General features: G+C 46.7%; 1 protein-coding gene across 2 annotated transcripts in view; it reads right to left on the reverse strand.

Moving 5' to 3' along the window:
• LOC144173448 (uncharacterized) overlaps window positions 1-20627 on the reverse strand; it is a 172293-nt gene that overhangs the window by 131885 nt on the left and 19781 nt on the right. The window lies entirely within an intron of this gene.

Here is a 20627-nt window from a genome sequence, read left to right on the forward strand (position 1 = left end):
GCGTTGGGTACAGAGTGTTGAGATTCCCGGGATCTCTTGCGAATGGCTGCCGAACCAAACACGTAGAGTTTCCGAGATAACGCAATTTCGCAGTGGTGCATAGACTATCAGGCTACCGATACGAGGCAGCACGGGTCAGCTGAAACAAAAGGTGTTTCTTCGAGTGGGTGTTCAGGCTCGAGCCAGGTAGTGGCAAACTGTGTTGAAGAGGACCCGAACGATTTATAGTGTGCAGCTGGTAGTAATGACGATGTCGTGACTGAGCCAGATGATTGCGTTCTGGCACAAGCTCAGGTACTCGATGTCGAGCAACGGCCAGCGGAGCCCGTAGAGATTCGTGTGTCGCGTGTGGCTGAGCTGTCTTCTGAGCCAGGCAGAACGTATCTGGTGTTGCCCTGATTGTGAAATAAAGAACAATAATACCCCTCGGTGTTTGCTGACTGAGGGTGTTGGTAACAAAATCCCGGGCCATCTCCACTGATGTCAAACCTGGGGTGGAGCAAAGCAGGCAATGTATACGTGTATTTTCGGCGCCTTCGCGGTTCGCAAAGGAAGATCAAAGCGTACAAAGCTGTACTGTATAAGTCTCGTCTCTTTGAGGCACGAAGTGTAGCGCGAGGCGTAAACGAAAGTCTCTATGTTTTTTAGTACGCGTTACGCAGCGTTCCGGTGCGGGCGTAAACAAGTGTCCCTGTGTTTTTTACGTACATACGTTGTAGAGTGAGGGTAAACGAGTGTCCTGGTGTTTTAGTACCGTTACCACACGAGATGACGGTCACGGCGACAACGACATAAGAAGCCGACAGCCCGAACCCCTAAGATGTTCCGCCCCTAGAAGGCGATATGCGACAGTAAAGGAAACACTTGCGGACATTAGAGAGTTTTAGTACAGCGTTTGTTGCATTTGCTGTACGCTGAACGCTAAATTTTTGCGTCCCGCTACGTAAACACCGCGACCGGAGTTTTAGTAGAGCGTCTGATCAGTTTTGCGTAGCGGCACGCTAATGCATACGGCGCCATCTGTCTAATGTTTTGCGAAATGACTCGCCGGCTGATCTGGGAGCGGAGTGCCGGAGTGCTTGGAGATTTTACTACTATCCAAACAATTGTAAACAAACGCTTTCCCGTTAGTACTGAATGCAACATGGCCACAGCACGGTATGAATATTCTCTTACCCGAATACGTTGCATATAGACACCGTTGAAGTCCCGCGGAACTTCCTTCGTGCAATCGCACAGAACGCCCTGAACCGAAAGCCCGTCTTTGACGCATACATTTTATTCAACTTTAAAACAATCCAGAGAGGCGTTTCGAACGAACACAACGTCACGACATGCGTTGCAAGTCTGAACTGCGATCGACCGGCGATCGGTTGCCACTTCCTGCCCGTCGTAAATTCGGCACTCACCTCGCGCGCGGTTTGCGGGGTGGAACAGCAAGTCACTTAACTCTGGCGCTCAAGCCGAGAGGGCTTTTAGCCACGCACACTGTAGATACCCGATGCGAGGCTGAGGCGCACGTCTCTCGAAAAAGATAATCCAGAGCATGGGAAGCACTGTCCACCCGCAGGAACACAACGTCGCATTTAATCGCGAACGCGCCCACAACACACACACACACACATCGCTCCGGTCGCTGGCCTGGCTAAAAAGCTTCGTTCAGGCAGTCAGTGATGTCACGACGATACGGAGCTGCGCGAGGGGCGATGTGCTAAGCACTCGACGTATTTAAAAAACACAGGGGCAAAGAACTTGATTCATCGGTAGCAAATTACTCTCGACAGAAAAGCGGAATCGTGGATGCTTGCCGGGCTACTTGCCGCCATGTTAGAAACGCAAGCGGCCTCACGTACACACACTATTTTGTTGAAATAGCGTCCGTTCTGCTTTCGTCCGCCAAACGCAGATGCGGCTTAACGTACTGCTCATGCGCAGTGATAACGACGCAAAGAAATAGCGTTCGGTAACTGTTTGCGTACGGTTGAGGACGTTATTCTAAAACTCTGTATTATCCCGGCGAGAGTTCCGTGTTGGCGGGCCGAGTGGCAACACCGTACCAGAGTCTTTCAATGCCTTTCTGGCCATGAAAGTTTGCCGTCACTCTATGGGAGGGCTTCTTACGCTGCCGCACCGCGGTGCTAGTGTTGATCGGAGGGCAGCCGGGGGCGTGGTCAGAGCGCGTTTGGCAGGGAACGGACCCAGGCGGAAGATAGAACAGACGCTCGCCGCCTTTCAGCAGTGCGGTTTTCTTTTACGTGTCGTGGGCCGCTCAAATGGATTTATCGTTTTGTAAGTGGCGAAAAAATTCGGTGCGAACGGGCATGCTGCTACTGCGTTCCTGGCTGCCGCCCTCGCTACAGAGCAGCGGCAGCCGCCCAATGCCCTCCGATCTGCGGTGGCGCCCCTCGCGGTAGCCTTTGTCCCCGTACGAAACTTTGCAGGGAGATTCATGACTAGGGAAGCATTGAAGGACTCTGACCATACATTCACACTTATTAAGACTTACGCAGAACTCGGCGCATCCGAGAATGAATGCTCGCGCCTTGTTCAAGCGCTTAAAAATTTGGGCAGTTGTCTCCGCACGCTCGACTTTTGTCTAAGGGAACGACCGATGTCCTCTCACACGGTCGCATCAGCCTTCAGACAGCGGTCGCACCTGTGGCGCGATTCAAAAGGGAAAGAGCTCAGGGCAATGCAGAGAGATCAAGTTCTGGTTCTCAGCGTTGTAAGTCGCCTGAAGGCGCCTGCCTTTCTCAATGTATTTCTGTTTCCTGATGTAGGTTTCGCCCTTTACGATTGAATTCCTTCGATGTTGGACATGTTCATTGGAGCGAAATGTCAGCCTTTCTGATTTGCGCGCTTGAGTAATGTACTGCGGGGCTCGAATATAACGTAGTATATCTAGTAATTTCGAATCTTTGTCGCAACTAAAACTCTGGTTGGGCTTCAGTATGTATTTGTTTCCGAGCTCGCCGCTGATGCGGTTGTGTTTTCGGCGTTGTTCTGCAGCTTGCCCGACCAAACAAGCGACGCTCCTGGGGAAGAACTCTTCGTCCAATGACCTTCCTAATTAGCTCTAGCACAGTGCCTTCAGCATAGTCACCTGACACGGTCCCAGTGTTGTTCGGCCCATGCTTGGAATCGAGTTTCTTCCGAGAACATCTCTTCAGGAGTATCCGCCCAGAAAATGGTAGTTAACCTTTCTCCACCGTGACTTCGAACCCCAGCGGAAAAGCTTTTACAACGTGGCAAGCCGGTACCCTGTTAGGACGTGCTGCATGTTTGGTGTAGTGCAGGGAAGCTACCAGTGCTTGGGGATAAAGCCGGCCCCCTTGAACAAGTTGCGACACTGAGTAGTGTGTACGACGCGTGGACACTTGCTGGGAAGGGTTCATGCTCGCGACAGCTGGAAAATACGAAACGAACTGTTTCAGGCGTGGACGTGTTGAGACGTGACTCTGCGAGTGGTCATTGCCTACGGAGACCTCTCATGATCTTCTGCCTCTATTGAGGATGAGCTGTTTGAGTGGCGCCCCCTGGCTCTGACGTCGGCTTAGGGACTCGCGCCGCTGTCGTCTGCTGCACTGCACTTGTGAGGGACAGCAGTGCCTGTGTTAGAAATCGCCCACTTTGATGCTTTCGTGCATTAACAAGCATTTTTCTAGTGAATCAGTTATTTTTCCAGCTTCTGTCACATCTGAATGATGTCAAGCTGTATCGGCAACAAGTTTTCAACACATGAGGAGAGGATAACAACTTTCTTCTGAGCATCGATCAGAAGATCGCGTATAACTAGTCCTTTCTAGCTTATTCGAGAGGTTGAAGGCTCAGAGCTCCTGGATAGGTATTCAAAATGCGTAGGCTTCCCTACAGTATTTTTGAGATTCTCCTAATAAGAAGACTCAACAGTCTAATGCAAGGAATCAAGCAGCAAGCCCCTACAAGCGCACGGCACAGCAGGAAATAAAGCGGCTGCCTTCTATTTCTTTCATTGCTCCTGACTTGTATCAGATGATTGTTTTGTGTCCAAGGCATTATTTGTTTGCACCGTCACAAAAGTATTATTAGTTAGTTTGCGGATGTTTAGGAGGCTCACAAAGTTCGCGTGGATATTTTCATCAGGCTTAAGGCATACAGTACCTTCTTCAGAAATTGGCTTTCGTTATGGCTGCGTGCAAGAAGGTGCATATCCGCAGCTTGTGTGGTTTATTCACATGCAAATACAGTGAGCAGGTTTGTGCTACGCCGCCGCGATCGCGCCTCAGACAGCGTTGTCCAGAGTACTCGAAGGCGGATTTTGTGCTTCGAATATTTATGGTAACCTTCGTTATCATAACAAATTCAGTCTCAACCCGAACAGCTGTGACATGATAACGGTGTTGAAGGCTTCCTATACTTGCTAACAAGCACAAAAAATAGTATACGTGCCCATTTCCAGTATAACAATTAAACCGATGAATATTTCCCAGCAGCTCATTTATTGCTTTCCAACCCTTCCAGTCGTCAAGAGCAAATCGTGGCCTACTCGGGATGGCGTTTTATGAATTGAAGAAAACTTCTCTTACTCTGTTATCCTGGACTGAGTACCATGCCCACTAATGAGCTCAATTTTACTGTGAATAAAGTTTTCTCTTCCTCCTTCCTCTTCTACGCCTCTTGAGTGCAGTTTTTCCATAACGAATATCTGGATATTGGAGATATATGGCTGGGGAAATGTACCGAAATATCACTCCAGGTCTGAACCAACATTGTGTTGCTGTATTTTACAGAAGAAGTCACTCGTTTTTTTTTCAATAAACATCCATACTGTTTAGAAAACTGGTATAAAACCAGCACACGCCTGTACACACAGTGAGTTACTTGGGACTCAGCCTACAGTTTTTGCGGCTCATAGTGCATGTCCGCATACTTTCATGCCATGACAACGTAAAGGAATGTGATACAATACTTTCGAGCATTGCGCAATGTTGCAAAAACTGGTTTACCTTACATATGATTACCGCGAATCGTAATGTCTTCTGCAAACGCCGACATCGCCGAAGGCCTTGAATTTGGTTTGGTCTTGTGTTTTCGCTGTTGTCGGTAACTAGCAGCTGCCTGTTCCCGTTGTTCGAAAGACTTCCTAATATAGAAGCTGCCGCCTAGCTCCGACTCTTCACGCTCCGTACAGGGCCGGTTTCGCAAAGAATGGGGCGACGCCGGCAATGTTTCTTCCGTAGCGGCATCCAAAACTATACTTTAACTCACGCCTTGAGCTAGTGTATGTGATTTTAGGTCTGTTAATATGATAAAAAGATACACACACGCAAAATATGATGCGAATAAGAATGAGACTTCAACCGAGTGCAAAGAAACAGCTGGGAAAGCGAGCCCGGGTGAAGCACAGAACAGATGCGAGAATCCCTAAGCCGACGTCACGGAGGAGCCCTTCGCAGCGCCGGCCGTAGTCTTGCTCCCCGCCAATACTTGGTTCCGGACGTGTGCGAAACCCTGGAGGCAGAGGGACCTTTGCTGCTTATGTGTCATCATCATCACCATCCTATCTACGCCCACTGAAGGGCAAAGTCCTCTCCCATTAATCTCCAATTTCCCCGGTCCTGTGCTACCTGCGACCAATTTATCCCCCCAAACTTCCTTATCTCATCTGCCCATATAACTTTCTGCCACACCGTACAACGCTTGCTTTCTCTAGGGATCCACTCTGTTATTCTTAGTGATCAACGGTTATCTTTTCTTCGCATTACATGCCCCGCCCATGTTCATTTCTTCTTAGTTTCTACTAATGTCCTTAACGCGCGTTTGTTCCCTGACCCACTCCGCTCTCTTCTTGTTCCTTAATGTTACACCTATCATCTTCTGCTCCATTGCCCGCTGAGTCGTCCTCAATTTAAGTTAAACCCTCTTAGTGAGCCTCCAGGTTTCTGCCCCGTAGGTGAGTAGCGGTAAGATGCAGCTGTCATACATTTTTTTCTTCAGGGACAATGGTAGGTTCCCATTCATTATCTGAGTATCAATCTGTATCAATTCCTTTTTACTGGCGGTTCGTATAAGTCAACATTTGGGGCTGAACTACGAGCGCTGCTATGCCCATCGGCTCCAGTCTGTACTGTATTCGTAGTTTCTCTTTCGCTATGCAGGTAAACTAGTAAAGTTTTGCTCTCGGCTTTTTGATGTCAACACGAAGGCAGCGCATCTGCTCGCTGCTCTTACACTACACGATGGAGGCAACAGAGCTCGTTACTGAGACTTCACCAATTTAGCAGCACCGAGGGAATAAAATTTAGTCATACTTTTCACCTAAACTATGTGTACGTTAGTTGTCGCCACCTAAAAATCTTTCGTGGTCATCCAGCCTCACATTGAGTAAATGTCTTTTTAGTTATTTGTGTGACTTTCTGTAATTACAGTGAACTCCCGATAAGACGAACTCGGTTAGACAGATTCTCGGTTATGCCGAACAAAGTGGGAATGTTTGTTTGGTTTCCATGGACCCAATGCAAAAAACAGTCCGCTTAAGGTGACCAGACTTGCACGTTCTCTTCGGTAAAGACGAACAACTCTCGGGGTAACCACCACTGCTGGCAATTCTGGCTAGCGAACATGGACATCCTGTCGGCAAACGACACGGTAAAGTGAATTCTCGCCACAGAGCAAGGGAGGGAGAGAGAAAAAAAGACATGCGGATAAGACTACAACTTCTCCCACCCTATAACCCGTAGAGCCAGAGGCATAGCAAATAAAAAAGAGCGAGGGCTAGTTTTGTGGCCGCTCTACTCTGGAGGAGAGATGCGCAAAACTAGGAAGACATAACAAAGTAAAAAATGAAGCAAGCTCAACCTTCTGGTCGTTGTCAGCTTTCACAATACCGAGCCTTCACATCGATAAGGGGGTCAAGCTTTCACACCCCACATAGTCGACGGCTGCAGAGCTTTACGCAATATATCTTGCAGTCAAATTCATCGGTACCGTGACTTCACCGACTAAATGGGCACTTCTCACAGATTCAAAAGCGGCACTTCAAGCCCTACATCCAATTGCGGCTTACAGTGATCTCAATCTCTTGGCAAGACACATCTGAGATGTGATGGCCACTGAAACAGTCAAAACTCAGAAAATAACATTTCAGTGGATTCCCGGGCACATTGGAATAAGTTAAATTCACGAGCTGACCAACTAGCAGCAACCGCTCATTCAAGCTTCACGTGTAGCACCTCGCCTTTTACCAGAGGTAAAGTTTTTTTGAAAAAACTAAGGACCCACATTACTTTGGCAACCAGGTTGACCGATAAATACCGTTCATCGCTATTATACCAAGTGGACCCGTACCTTGCATACCCGTGTGCGTCTCATCTCAGTCGTACGGTCGACACGTTAGTACATCGCCTTCGTCTTGACGTGGCCTACACAAAGCAACTCCTTTACCGTATTCGACTCGCTGATGACACCTGCTGTGCTTGTGGACACCAAACTGAAGATGTGCATCATGTCCTGCTTGAGTGACCTCTATATGTGACCGAGCGGGAAAAATTAAGTGACAAGCCTAGCCGGCTATCTCGGACACCCCTCACCCCTATCTTTACTGAAACAGTTGGGTCCGTGGGACAATGTACACAACTAACCGAAAGCCTTCCTTGCCTTAAGGGAGATTTTTTTTTCAAATGACGAAGATGGGCGAACACAATTAAATGCGTGCACATTCCTCTGATTGGGTGTGGAAACACACAATGGTGTTACGTATATTGGTGAAATTATCTGGGTCGCATCGTCGATAGGGTTTGTATATGTTTTTATACTATATTCCGCTGCTGTAAGGAATCCTGTATATAAATATATATAAATATATATATACATATATATAAATGTATAGATATATATATGAATATATATATATATGAATATATATATATATGAATACATATCTATATATATATATATATATATATATATATATATATATATATTGTCACGTGCTAAACTGTGGGATCCAAACTGTGGGACGACAGCGTTATGTAGGATGAACGTGCTAATCCCCCGCCTGGGTACGTGCCGTGCGATGCGACACAGCAGAGGACGACGAAGGAGCGCGTTAGCTAGCGGCTCGTGTGCTCTGTTCTTGGTCGCCATATTGCTTGCCACCAACCGGTGCTCTCTGTATGTTTCCCCTGACCAATTATGCACCTCGCCTAATAAATACTTTTGCCCCTGTGTCTTCGCCAAGACAACTTCCCTGCGCCCTGTTTGACAGGACGCAACACTGGTGGAGGGTGCTTCCGATGCCCCGTACGCCCCCGGACGTTAGTCCCGAGAGACCTTCGCCCGTCCACACTCCGGTTCATCGGTGTAGCCGCCGGAAACTCGGCCTTCCTCCAGAACAGGGCCTTCTTTTGGAGTCTTCATCAAGGAGACACGCCTCACAGCCAGAGGTAATGGCGCAGGCGATGCCTACTACGGTGACTTTTCAGCAGCCCCGTGAACCCGCCCACTTCCACGGAGAGGATTACGAAGACGTTGAGGACTGGCTTGAACAGTTCGAGCGTGTGGCTGCATTCAACCAGTGGAGTGCCACCCAAAAGCTCCAACAAGCCTATTTTTCGCTTGAGGATGGTGCGAGAACCTGGTTTGAGAATTGGGAAGCGAACCTGCGCACTTGGGAGGACTTTCGTCGCGAGGTTCAAGCGAAATTCGCGAATTCCGACCGCCGTGAACAAGCACAGCGTCTTCTGGAAGCACGGACTCAGAAACCTAACGAGAGTGTGGCTATGTTCGCGGAGGACATGGCCCGTCTGTTCAAGCGAGCCGACCCAGACACGGCAGAATGCAAAAAATTACGCCATCTTATGCATGGTGTAAAAGAACAGCTTTTCGCCGGTCTCGTCCGAAATCCGCCACGTACGGTCCAAGACTTCATCCGCGAGGCTACTGCCATTGAGAGGGCACTACAACAGCGTTCCAGACAATACGACCGCATGGGCTCCAAAACATCGTCGAGCATCTCTGCTGTCATGGCCACGGATGAGGATAGCCGCCTTCGGGATCTCATCCGCGCGGTGTTGAGAGAAGAGCTCGCGAAGTGCGGTATCATCCCGTCGGGACCCATACAGGCGTCCGTCGCCGACATAGTGCGCGATGAAATTCGCAACGCCTTTTCCCTACCCGCAGTGCAGCCAGCGTCACCATACCCAGTCTCCTACGCCACGGCTCTCACTGCCCAGGCTTCCGCAACCACTAGACCTGCCGCGCCGCCTCTTCCATACAACGCGCCGCACCCAGCCGAATGCTGGCCACAACAAGCCGTCCCTCTTACTGCCCAACAGCAGTTTCATCCGAACTCTTCGTTCCGTCCGCAACAATACTATCGTCACCAAGTACGCAAGACCGACCTTTGGCGAACTCCCGATAACCGGCCGCTCTGCTATCACTGTGGCGAACCCGGGCACATTTATCACCGGTGCCCCTACCGCGAAATTGGACTGCCTGGATTTCCACCCAACGCTGTTCGGCCCCAATTCGGAGAAAGACCGGTGGCCATTTCTGACTACCTCGCCGAGCGTCGAGCTACCGCACCACTCCGTCGATCACGTTCGCCGTCCCCAGCTCTCCAAGGTTCGCCCAGCCGCCGCTCTCCTGGAGCGCCACCTATCCGGCGGTCTCCAACGCCACCACGGGGAAACTAGATGACGCAACCTTGGGAGGCAAGGTTGCCAGTAGTCGAAGCTCCGAAGGCCTCCCTCTACCGCCGGCAGTTGGGGAACCGGCAGCCCAAAGCTTCGACGTCGACGTGAACGCGCGGGCCGAACTTACAGTTTTTCTCGACGGACACGAAATGACCGCAATAGTGGACACCGGGGCGAACTACTCGATAATTAATCGGGAACTCTCTGACAGGCTCAGAAAGGTCAAGACCCCATGGGATGGACCTCATATTCGGACTGCCGGGGGTCACCTAATGACGCCTGTCGGAAAATGTACCGCGAGGGTACGCATTGCCGACTCGGACTTCGTCGGTACGTTCGTCGTCCTTCCAGAATGCTGCAAAGAGCTTATTATAGGAATGGACTTCTTGCGCGATCATGATGCGGTAATCGACGTCAGCGAAGGCTCTGTGAGTTTTTCTACGAAAAATAACACACCGCAACTAACCGGCAACCGAACCCCACACCTACGCATTGTCGGCGACGAAGTTAGCCTACCACCAAGGTCCTGCATGCTTGTGTCCGTTAGGTGTGATGACCTAATCAGCGGCCCTGGTATTGCCGAGGTCTTGAGTCCCCTTCTTCTGGAAAGTGGGATCGCTATTGCTAGGGGCCTGTTGACACTAGCGTGCGGCGAAGCGGAGGTACTGCTGACAAACTTTACCAATGAACGTCGACGTCGACCAATGAACGTCGAGTCGCCAAGGGAACGGCGGTTGCCGTCTTCGAAGACATCGACAACGCAACGGACTGCTTCGTTCTGCAGAGTAAAGCGTCCGCCCTGGTGCCAAAAAAGCTCGTAATCGACGTTAACCGCAACCTCCCGCCGACAGAGCAACGCCAGCTTTCTGAGCTCTTAAACAGTTTCCAGGACTGCTTTTCGTCGACGTCGGGCGTCCGCCAAACCCAGTTGGTCAAACACCGAATAATTACTGCCGCAAATGAAAGACCGGTTCGGCAAAACCCCTAACGAGTGTCTGCAAAAGAACGGGATGCGATAAGGCAGCAGGTGGAGCAAATGCTAGATGACGACGTCATTCAGCCATCGACAAGCCCCTGGGCGTCACCCGTCGTCATGGTCAAAAAGAAGGATGGCAGCTTGAGATTCTGCGTCGATTATCGCAAACTGAATCAAGTAACCAAAAAAGACGTATATCCTCCGCCGAGAATAGACGACTCTCTCGATCGATTACGACATGCCCGCTAAGAAAGAAAAACACGCGCCCAGAGTGGGGCCCCCACTCTGGGCGCGTGTTTTTCTTTCTTTCTTTCTTCTGTATATATAAAAAAAATGTTTACTTCATTAACCGTAGTGAAAAAGAAAAGAGCGTAACCACACCCCTATGCCTCCTTTGGCGTTGTAGACTGCTGACCTATCTTTCTGTATATATATATATATATATATATATATATATATATATATATATATATATATATATATATATATATATATATATATATATATATATATATATATATATATATATATATATATATATATATATATATATATATATATATATATATATATATATATATATATATATATATATATATATGTGGGTGTGTGTCTGTGTGTGTGTGTGTGCTTATGTGCAGTACTTGCCCTAATGTACCTTGCGGTACGTTAGCGCAAGTAATGTACCTTTTGTGTACTCCAATGCCTGGAGTAGCCAGCTCCTGTTTGGGTTGGAGCTAAACTCTCCAATAAATAATTATTTATCTCTCTCACACACTAACACGTAACAATTGAAGGTAGGGAAGCTGTACGCAACCTTCACGGACACGACTATTTAAGTGCACGACTGTAGCCGATTTTGTTCTTCTTCACTCCATCAATGTTTCCTTTATTATCCTTCCTTTTGTCCTTCAGACGACAGCCGTCAACACACTGCCACAATTCAGCACGCCGCTACCATCTGCGCACGTGCTGCAAGCATGGTGTAGTGCGGGGAAGCTTTCTGTGCCTCGTAGTAAAGTCGCCTTTCCAAACAAGCTTAATTCATTTTTGGAAGCGATAAATAGTGGACATCAACATGGAGGGGCGTAGGCTTGGAGGGTTATTGCTAGTTCTGAGCGAGTGTTGCCACGATTACAAAGAACGCAGCAGTCTTTCTCGTTCCGAAAATGTGTTGCCACGATTACGGCGAACTCTTTGGTTTTTATTTTTTGTCCAATCCTGGCCGATCTCCCTAAGTCGGTATGCTTCGCCTACAAATGTGCCCGGCGACACGGGGCCGTCGCCGCCAGGAATCTCGGCAATATTCTTGGTTTTTTTTTAACTGCCGGGCATTCGCCGCAATCTTGGCCAATCTCCCTAATCGGGTATGCGGGGCTTGACAAACATGCGCTCGGGACGCGGGGCGGGCGTCGCGAGGAACGCACACACAAGTGTTGGACATTTTCTTGGGTTTGTTAACTTCCGAGCGGTCGCTGCGATGCCCGCGCTCACGGGCGCGCGCTCGGTAATTTCTGTGGTATTTTAACTGCTGACACAAAAAATTTGGATTTTTAAACAGCTTCGCTGATAAAAAACCAACGATAAACACTTGCTTTTCGCGAATTTAACATACCTCCTAAGCAATGCCGTTTCTCAGCGTGAGCGTCTGAGTTAGCAGTGGCTCGGATTACGAGTTCCGCCGAATCATCGCCGAGAAAGCAATTGCTTTCCACTTTGTTTCTGGCGCGTTGTCGGTTGAGGTAACGGGTGTACGCTCTTCGTCACAGCTTGGACTGGACAAAAGCAGGCAACAGCAATTGAAGATAGTCTTCAATCAAGTTGCTACTCAAGAAAAATGATGTCTTGTCGTTTTCCGCCATTGCAACTATACTTCATACTCCGCCTTGAAGCAAGATGTTTTCATGCACCTGCGTTTGTTGCTGATTGTTTTATGGCGGGGGGCATCTGATATGACGAACCACTGGTAACGCGAACAAATTTGCATGGACCCTTCGAGTTTGGGTAATGGGGGTGTATTGTAAAGCCATATACTCCCGGATGAAGGAGCTTTGCTAAACCATAAAATAGGCCGCAAACCTTGCCTGCATAAGTAGCAATAAGCAGAATAGCGAGTTGGGCTCCTTGACGAAATTGCCTTTTGAAACCTTCGGAAAGCGCAATACTTAACAAACGCGATACGAAGAGAGGGAACACAGGACGAGCGCTTACTCAAGTACAATGTGAAGGTTCCATGTACAATGTGAAGCTTCTGTTTACAGCACGAAACAAAGTTGGCAGGGTTTGTTCTTTGGTGGGGAAAAGATTGTCTGGTGACCACCGCGCAGGCAGGAATCAATGCAGTGTGAAACATGAAACGCGTTATGTCAAGGGCATTGTTGGCTGTGTTTATGTGCTTCCGCTGTCTTGCAGTAAAGAATACGTCGGTCAAACAGGCAGATGCGTTAACGTGTGCCTCAGAGAACATGAACTGTTCTTGTAAGGGGCTATATTGTCACAGCTTGCGGAACATTGCAGCAAATGCCGGCATCGTCGTGGTTACAGACCGCTTTTCTCTGATCCAAAGATTGGGTTCAGGCATGTGCGGCAATTTACGAGGGAAGTAGCTCAAGTGTTCGAGATAACCCAGACAGGGGATGATTGCGTTGGTCAGGCATCTGATGCTTTACACGAGAAAGAGATTCCGTATCTTGGTAGTCATTGAGTTGGAAACTTTTTGGCAGTTGATGATGTAAGTGTTTGGTTTTAGTTTGTAGATTTTATTATTGCTTTGTTGTTTTTGGGTTGTTCCCATCTGATTACAGGAGACGCATGCGTAGTCTGATGACTGGGTGAGTGTATGTTCTTCGTCTTCTGTGGTTAAACTTCAGTTGTGAGTAAGCGCTCGTCCTGTCTTCCCTTTCTTCGTCTCGCGTTTGTTCAGTGTTGCGCTTTCTGTAGGTTTCAAAAATAGCAATAAGCAGACAGGGTCGTTATTGCTTTGCCCATGATGTTAGAAGAATTTTATTGGTCTTCCCTACTACCGCGTTTCTAAACGCAAGTTTTCTTACACCAGCGCTTACCTCTACTTGCATCTTGGTACTAGCGACGGAAAATGGAAACACACACATAGTCGGATGCCTTAAACGCCTGCGTGAACACGCAAAGATAAAGAAACAAGCCTAGCGCAGTAAAAATTAAAGCCCCGCATTTAAAAAAACGTGTTACCGGCTTCCCACTACTCCAAACTACGAGCTATGTTCATGCTACTACTGCGTACATAAATGTTATAACATTGGTTGACAGAACCTACAGTATCGCCTTAATTTTAGGTGGGCGCTTGAATGGTCATTGGGCATACCCACTGTGCATTTAGCGTTCTAGTTAAAATAAAAATCATACGCCTTGTTGTGGAATAACCCGTATAACTTCAACAAACTGTCTCTGTTGTTTATCTAAACCGTGGTTGCGTAGGGGTTTATATCTTTTCAAGCCCATTAGCGAAGTTGCACTATACATAGCGCCGCAGGTAACAGGAAGTTTCTTTTCAACTACAACGTTGCAATTTACTTAGGCTTTATACTAAACATTTCAAGCTAAATATGTAATTTGGGCAACGGGCACAACGTTGATTTCATTGTAACGTCGAAACGCGGAACAGCGCTTATGATTTCGGCATTATGGAGGCTATTGTATCCAAAACAGCTCTACATTCCCTGAATATACCATACGAAACCTGAAACCTTAGCATGAACATCGTAGTTGCTACGATGTGTCTCAAAATGCTTGCACGAAATTCTGGCACCAAAAGGGTCCTGAATAGGAGTCGGGACATAACGTATAACGTCAACTGCAAATAACTGATATATATACCAGCACCACGACTAAGTGCTTCACCTACGGACTTAGAATATTCGGAGTACATTGCTATGATGGCAAAGGAGCTCAAGCAGTATTCTTTTTTTCTGCCGCCCAGGAAGAATGACAGTTGGCTGCGTCTCGGGCCCTATTCTCGACTGCAGAAATTCCTGTGACATTTGGGAATTTGTTGGAAGTCTCTGATTGGGTTTCAATTTTGGTCACATGCTTCGGGTTGACAAAGCGGTTGTGGTTGCTGTCGTCATTTTGATGTTTTATGACCTTTAAAGGCACCAGTTCTGAAGTTTGCCTTATTTCTCTTTACTGAACGCACATAATTCTTCGCCGGGAATGAAAAAACCGACTAAAAGCATCAGACATGAGAACGTAGGCCTGTTTTTGCTATTCGACAATAATGCCTGTAATACACGCCCTTTCAGTAATTGGCTGAGAAGGCATGGCGTAATTTAAATAGTTGGTGGGACCGATCACGTCGTGCATTGGCGACTTCAGGCTGCGTAGAAGTGACTTAATGTTACGCAGCTGTTTGAAAATGGCAGCTGCTTTTGTCGCAAAATGGGGAAAAAATTGACCCGGCTTTCGGCGCCTCGAAATGTCCGCGAATTTGCAGCAGGCGCAATTTCCCATGCACGTGGTTTAAAGCATGTTTACTACCGAAACAAATTATAGTTTCAAGTGTTTCCAAGTCAGCGATCACGGATCATACAAATGACGCGCAGTATTTTGCGTTTATGTTTGGCAATAAAATAAAAATTATTTTCTTGGCGTAACCAGAACATAAGAGGGCAGTACAAGCCTCTCCACGACAAAGAGAACCCAAGGCATGGCATTTGTCCACCCACCTCCAAGTAAGCTGCTGGGTCACATGACTGAATTCGACAGAAAAATAACAAATAAAAGTGACTTTTTGTTCATTAGAGCGGTGATTGAATTCGAGATTGACTAATGAGTGAATCGGCGACATCGGTGCGCTCCGCGGTTATCAGGCGTAGCGCTTCGCTGCTCTTATTTGTCATGCAAGCGATGGTCGCGGCCATCTTTTTCTGCGACCACGCCAGAAACTTGTAACATAGCAGCAGACGATGGCGTGGCGGCGGTGACAGCCGGGAAGGTGATAACGCAACAAATCTTGCATTGAAGCAGAGTGCGCAGGTATGTTATAATAATAAAATAATAATAATAATAATAATAATAATAATAATAATAATATTACTTTATTCACAGTACATATGCAAATACATTATCCAGTCCTCATAAGCGTGTGGGCGTCGCTTGTGTGCGTGGTTGGATCAATTGATCAAAAGCGATTGGAAGAAATGAGTTGATACGGCACAAATAATTTCTGATGTTCTTTAGCTCCACATTCACCTTCCGCTCGCTTTTGGATCAACGTTACTCGATCGCCTAGTGGTGTTGACGCCAATTTTGACCTGCAGAAATGTGTTCCTCTTGCAGCCTCAGCTACCGTCTTAATTTTTATAGTACATGCCAAGTGTTTTTATATCTTATTTTATTTATCTTATCTTATTTTATTTTATAGTTATTTTATTTATTGGTTGTGATCTTTTGAGTCCAGCGTCAGATTACACTGCATGTCGTCGTAGCTATACGGGCAACACGTCACAGATTGCTTACGTTGTGTTTACGCAAAGAAACATGGCGAATTTCCCGGTAATTTGAGCAGTCAAGAATAGGGCCCTCTATCGTTAAATCATGAGGCTTCACCCATGCCTACCACGTAACTATTGATCTTCTCTCCTTCTCTCACTCCACGGCTTATTTCCCTGCTTCTTGAAAACTGCCATGATGAATAAAAATAAAGCAGTTCCTCTCAACGTGAAAGGGATAGTAAGTGCAGAACAAACATTAATAAGCCGAAGGGGCAATGGGGCGTTTAGGGGAGCCAGTTGTTGCTCCCACTTCTGCAACTTGCCGAAATGTGCCGCTATTCGTCTGCGTTGCGGAAGTGGCGACGAAACATGTGGTATCACTTCAAAGATAAATTCTGACGCGTGGCTAAATGAGGAGTACTAGGCCAATATTTCTATCCAAATAATACTGTCACCGAACTACGCAATGCACGCAGTTGAGCAAGGAAGGCAATCGGAAAACACTATTTACCGGGGACACAGCCTAAGTACCCTACAGGTACGTCCCAGTCAATTCAATTGTCCTGCATTGGCATAGATCGCGCGCCATCTTTTAAAAACGCGACACAAACACACGCCCCCCTAAAAGCACATGTTTGCTATAAAACTGTTACATATAGTATCCCATCACATTTTTTGTGATGGAATTTTCCATAGGTTTACGGATACCAAAGCCGTGCACTTTGTTTCGGGGTGCTTTAAAAAAATTGATTAAAAAATTACAAGTTTTAACTGTTTCCTTTTATCACGCGCCTCAGGTAGGAGCCGATGTATCGACAGAAAATTTTATTAACTCCTCTGTTAGCGCCCCCTACCATATCAGATGTTCTTTTCCTCCTTATTTGCCCTTCCCCCTTACGTTCACCCACCAAAGTTTCTAAAATCAAATCAAGATAGTTTGCATTTTCCGATTAAGCATCCTTTGAATTAAATACGATGTCTCTTTTCTTATCATCCCACTTACGCTCTTTTTGTCCGCTCTCGCAACTCACGTGGTGAACACGTTGGAGGTGTCTTGAATACAATTGAATTTTTCAAGATTGCGTACCTCAGCCGCCTTTAGTTTGAACAGCCAGAGGAGTTTTCTGTTAGAACATCCTTATCGTTACCTATTTCTATAAAAGGAGGTGCCGGATACACTGACTGACCGACCGACGGACCGCCCGCGTGACGGGAGTACATTTATATCAACGTGTAGGGGCTCAAAAAGGCAGAATGTTCGAAAAACTTTCCCGCAAACAAAAAGGAGGTAAATAATGCTTTCACAAATTCCTGAAGATGACTCTTTTCGGTTGAATATTGAAGTGGCTTTTGTTGATATATGGAGGACGTAAACATTATTTACAGAGTAGATTTAGATTTTCGCCCTCAGCTATCCCTATTCTGCGAACCTGAACACAGAGCTTCTTGGATGCTTGTTTAGATTACACGAGATAGGATCATCCTATTGGTATATTGATTTGTTTTTTTTTCGCTACAAAGTGTTACTCATAAAAAACGAGAAGAAATGTTTTCGGAATTTTATGTTAAAGGGCACGTGAGATGGTGAAAACGATTTTTCGAAATCACACCCATAACAGCCGATATCACCGCACAGCCAAGCCGCTGGTGCTGGAGGTTTGACCTTTTACTGGTACACTGCCATTATGTTGCAGACAATCAGTTTGGAGGAATATTTATTTAAAAAGGAAACCTAAGAGAAAGGCCCGAACGTATTTTGTTTTTCATTAAGCCCTCTGAATGTCGCAGGCCCGTTCAAATATAGTATTCCTTTTTGCTGATGTGGGTTTGAAATGGGTTTTGAATGTCTCAAATTATATTACGGTGTTGCGGCTGCAAACGCGTAATTGGAGAAATTTGAATTTCTTAGGGAGATTTTGCCTGTTACGGATTCATTCATAAATGTTCAGCCTATTAATATATACGACTGGGATGTTTTTGCAAATGTAACCAACCCAAATGTCCAAAGAGAAATTTCAGAATTTTGTCCTTTAAAACATGTAGGCGAGGGAGATTGCTCAGTTACAACCCTCCACCGCCCCGCATGCCCTAATGGGAAAATGGCTAAATTGTGAAAATGGCTGAAGAATGCTGGACCTACAGAATTTTTATTTGGGGAGGTCCTTCATATGCATGCGCAAATCCACATTAAGCGTGATATTATTCAGGAGAGCGATGAGAAACCTAAAACGATACCCAATGTATCACGGTGCTTTTAATGTGGTAAGATAAGGCTTCTGCCGTTCCTGCCACGTTAATAAAGCCCCTCGCTCCCCCTCCCACTAATTTTGCTGTTTCTGTCCCCTCTCGCAATCGCTATAATGAATGCAGTAAAATTTTGCGCAATTTAAATGAGTTCTCTAGCTTTCTCATTGCCTCCCTGCCATGCTTTCAAACAGCCCTCGACTGCTTGACGTCGTTTTCTTACGTATCGTCATCGTTTTTTTTTACTCAGAAAAACTAATCTATTGCAAATGTTTAACCAGCAGACATCTCTTATCGTCTTTGTTTTCACCTATAAAAGCCAATCTATTGCGAATGTTTAAGCAGCAGACATTCCTTACTCTTTCGCTTTTATGAAAAGCTGCAGATAATATCGCCTTTGTAATTTGGCGCCAAGCCACGGTCTGGTTGCGTTTGCATAGGGAACCTACTGAGTACATGACAGAGAAAACTATTCACCAGAGATAAACTTAAATACCGTATAGGTTTCTTCAACTTAGTTCAATTTTCCCTCTTTGGAATCGCTCGGGCATCGTTTGTCGCAAAAGCGCACGCCGTTCCCTGTAATCACACGGGTCTTGTAAGAGCCACGTTGTGTTATAAAACTCTAACTTATAGGTGACATTCCCGGATGCTGAGGTCACTCTTCTCATGGGTAGGTATTTGTCTTATCACACCAAGATGGCACATTTTTTAAGGAAAAGTATCTGAGTGGTACCGATGTCTTTCTGTTATAGAACAAATACTTTTTCCAATAGACCGGTTTTTCCATCGAAAACCTCAGATAATATTCTGGACACAAAGCGCGTGCAGGGAACTGGGCTTACGTTGTGTTAAAACGGTTACTTGATAATCGCGAAAGAGCAGCTGTGGTATATAAGACAGTAGACGCATCGGTCACGAAGAAGGAGTTCAATAGTGTGCAGTCGCAGAAAAAGGAAATGCGAAGACGAAAATATGAACTAGAACGCGTAAAGTGAAAAAATACTGTTCTTCGAGGTCCAATAGTGGCGTGCGATTGGTCATTTGGGAAAGCTACATTTCTCAATTTGTTTTTGTAATCGTGCCACGCGTCATTTGGACTTGAATGGAAATAACTCGCGCTATTTGTGTATTCTGGTTCATATTTTCGTGTTCGCGTTTCATTTGTCCATGACTGTACCTTTATCGCATATACTCCGTATTAGTATACATTTCAATCGTTCGTAGATGCGTTTACATGGTGCTCGAAAATTCATTGCATGGGTTTGTTCTTTGTTCGAGATTTCTTTTTGAAGGTTCGACGATCGATTGGACGCCCTTTCCGCAAAAGTTGTACGCACATTTAGCGTTCGAGCGTCCCTCAACGTTCTTCAGGAAAGGGTTGCAAATTTCTGAAATTGATAAAATAAAATACGAGCTTCAGCCGTTTTCTAAAAAAACACGGCGTCTGTAAATTGTATGTGTACAAGGAGGGGGGGGGGTATTCTGGATTGTGTGCAACTCCACTGTAAACTAATAGCAGAGTCCTTCAATGCTTCTCTGGTCATGAAACTCCTGGCCAAGTTTTGTACGGGGACAAAGATTACCGCGAGGGGCGCCACCGCAGATCGGAGGGCATCGGGCGGCCGCCGCTGCTCTGTAGTCAGAGCGGCAGCCAGGAACGCAGTAGCAGCATGCCCGTTCGCACCGAATTTTTTCGCCACTGACAAAATGATAAGTCCATTTGAGAGGCCCACGACACGTAAAGGAAAAGCGCACTGCTGATAAGGCGGCGAGCGTCTGTTTTGTCTTCCGCCGGGGTCCGTTCCCTGCCAAACCCGCTCTGAGCACGCCCCCGGCTGCCCTCCGATCAACACCAGCGCCGCGGTGCGGCAGCGTACGATGCTCTCCCCTAGAGTGACGGCAAACATTCATGACCAGAAGGGCATTGAAGGACTCTGGTAATAGATTATGACAAGTAAAGAATAACTCGGTATCTTTATACCCATTGGCATACGGCGCACAGCGGCGTCGCCCGGTAATACGACTACGGATATTTGCAATAAACCTGTGATTGGTAGTTGTATATTACTGTTGCGTCCACAAAGCCGTGGCTGGCAGTCGACGATTTATTACAGCTCAAGAGGTCGGAACATGGGGAGTAGCTCGGGTGTCGGAGACAGCAGTGGTAAGCTTTCGCCGCGTGAGGCGCTATCGTGCCAGATAACCCAGTGCGTTTCTCGCGCGCACGTCGTAGTTGTCATTTTCTGGCGACATATCGTGTGG

This window comes from Haemaphysalis longicornis, unplaced genomic scaffold (assembly GCF_048455015.1).
Source record: "Haemaphysalis longicornis isolate Haplotype H1 unplaced genomic scaffold, Haemaphysalis longicornis Haplotype H1 scaffold_3, whole genome shotgun sequence".
Taxonomy (NCBI): domain Eukaryota; kingdom Metazoa; phylum Arthropoda; class Arachnida; order Ixodida; family Ixodidae; genus Haemaphysalis; species Haemaphysalis longicornis.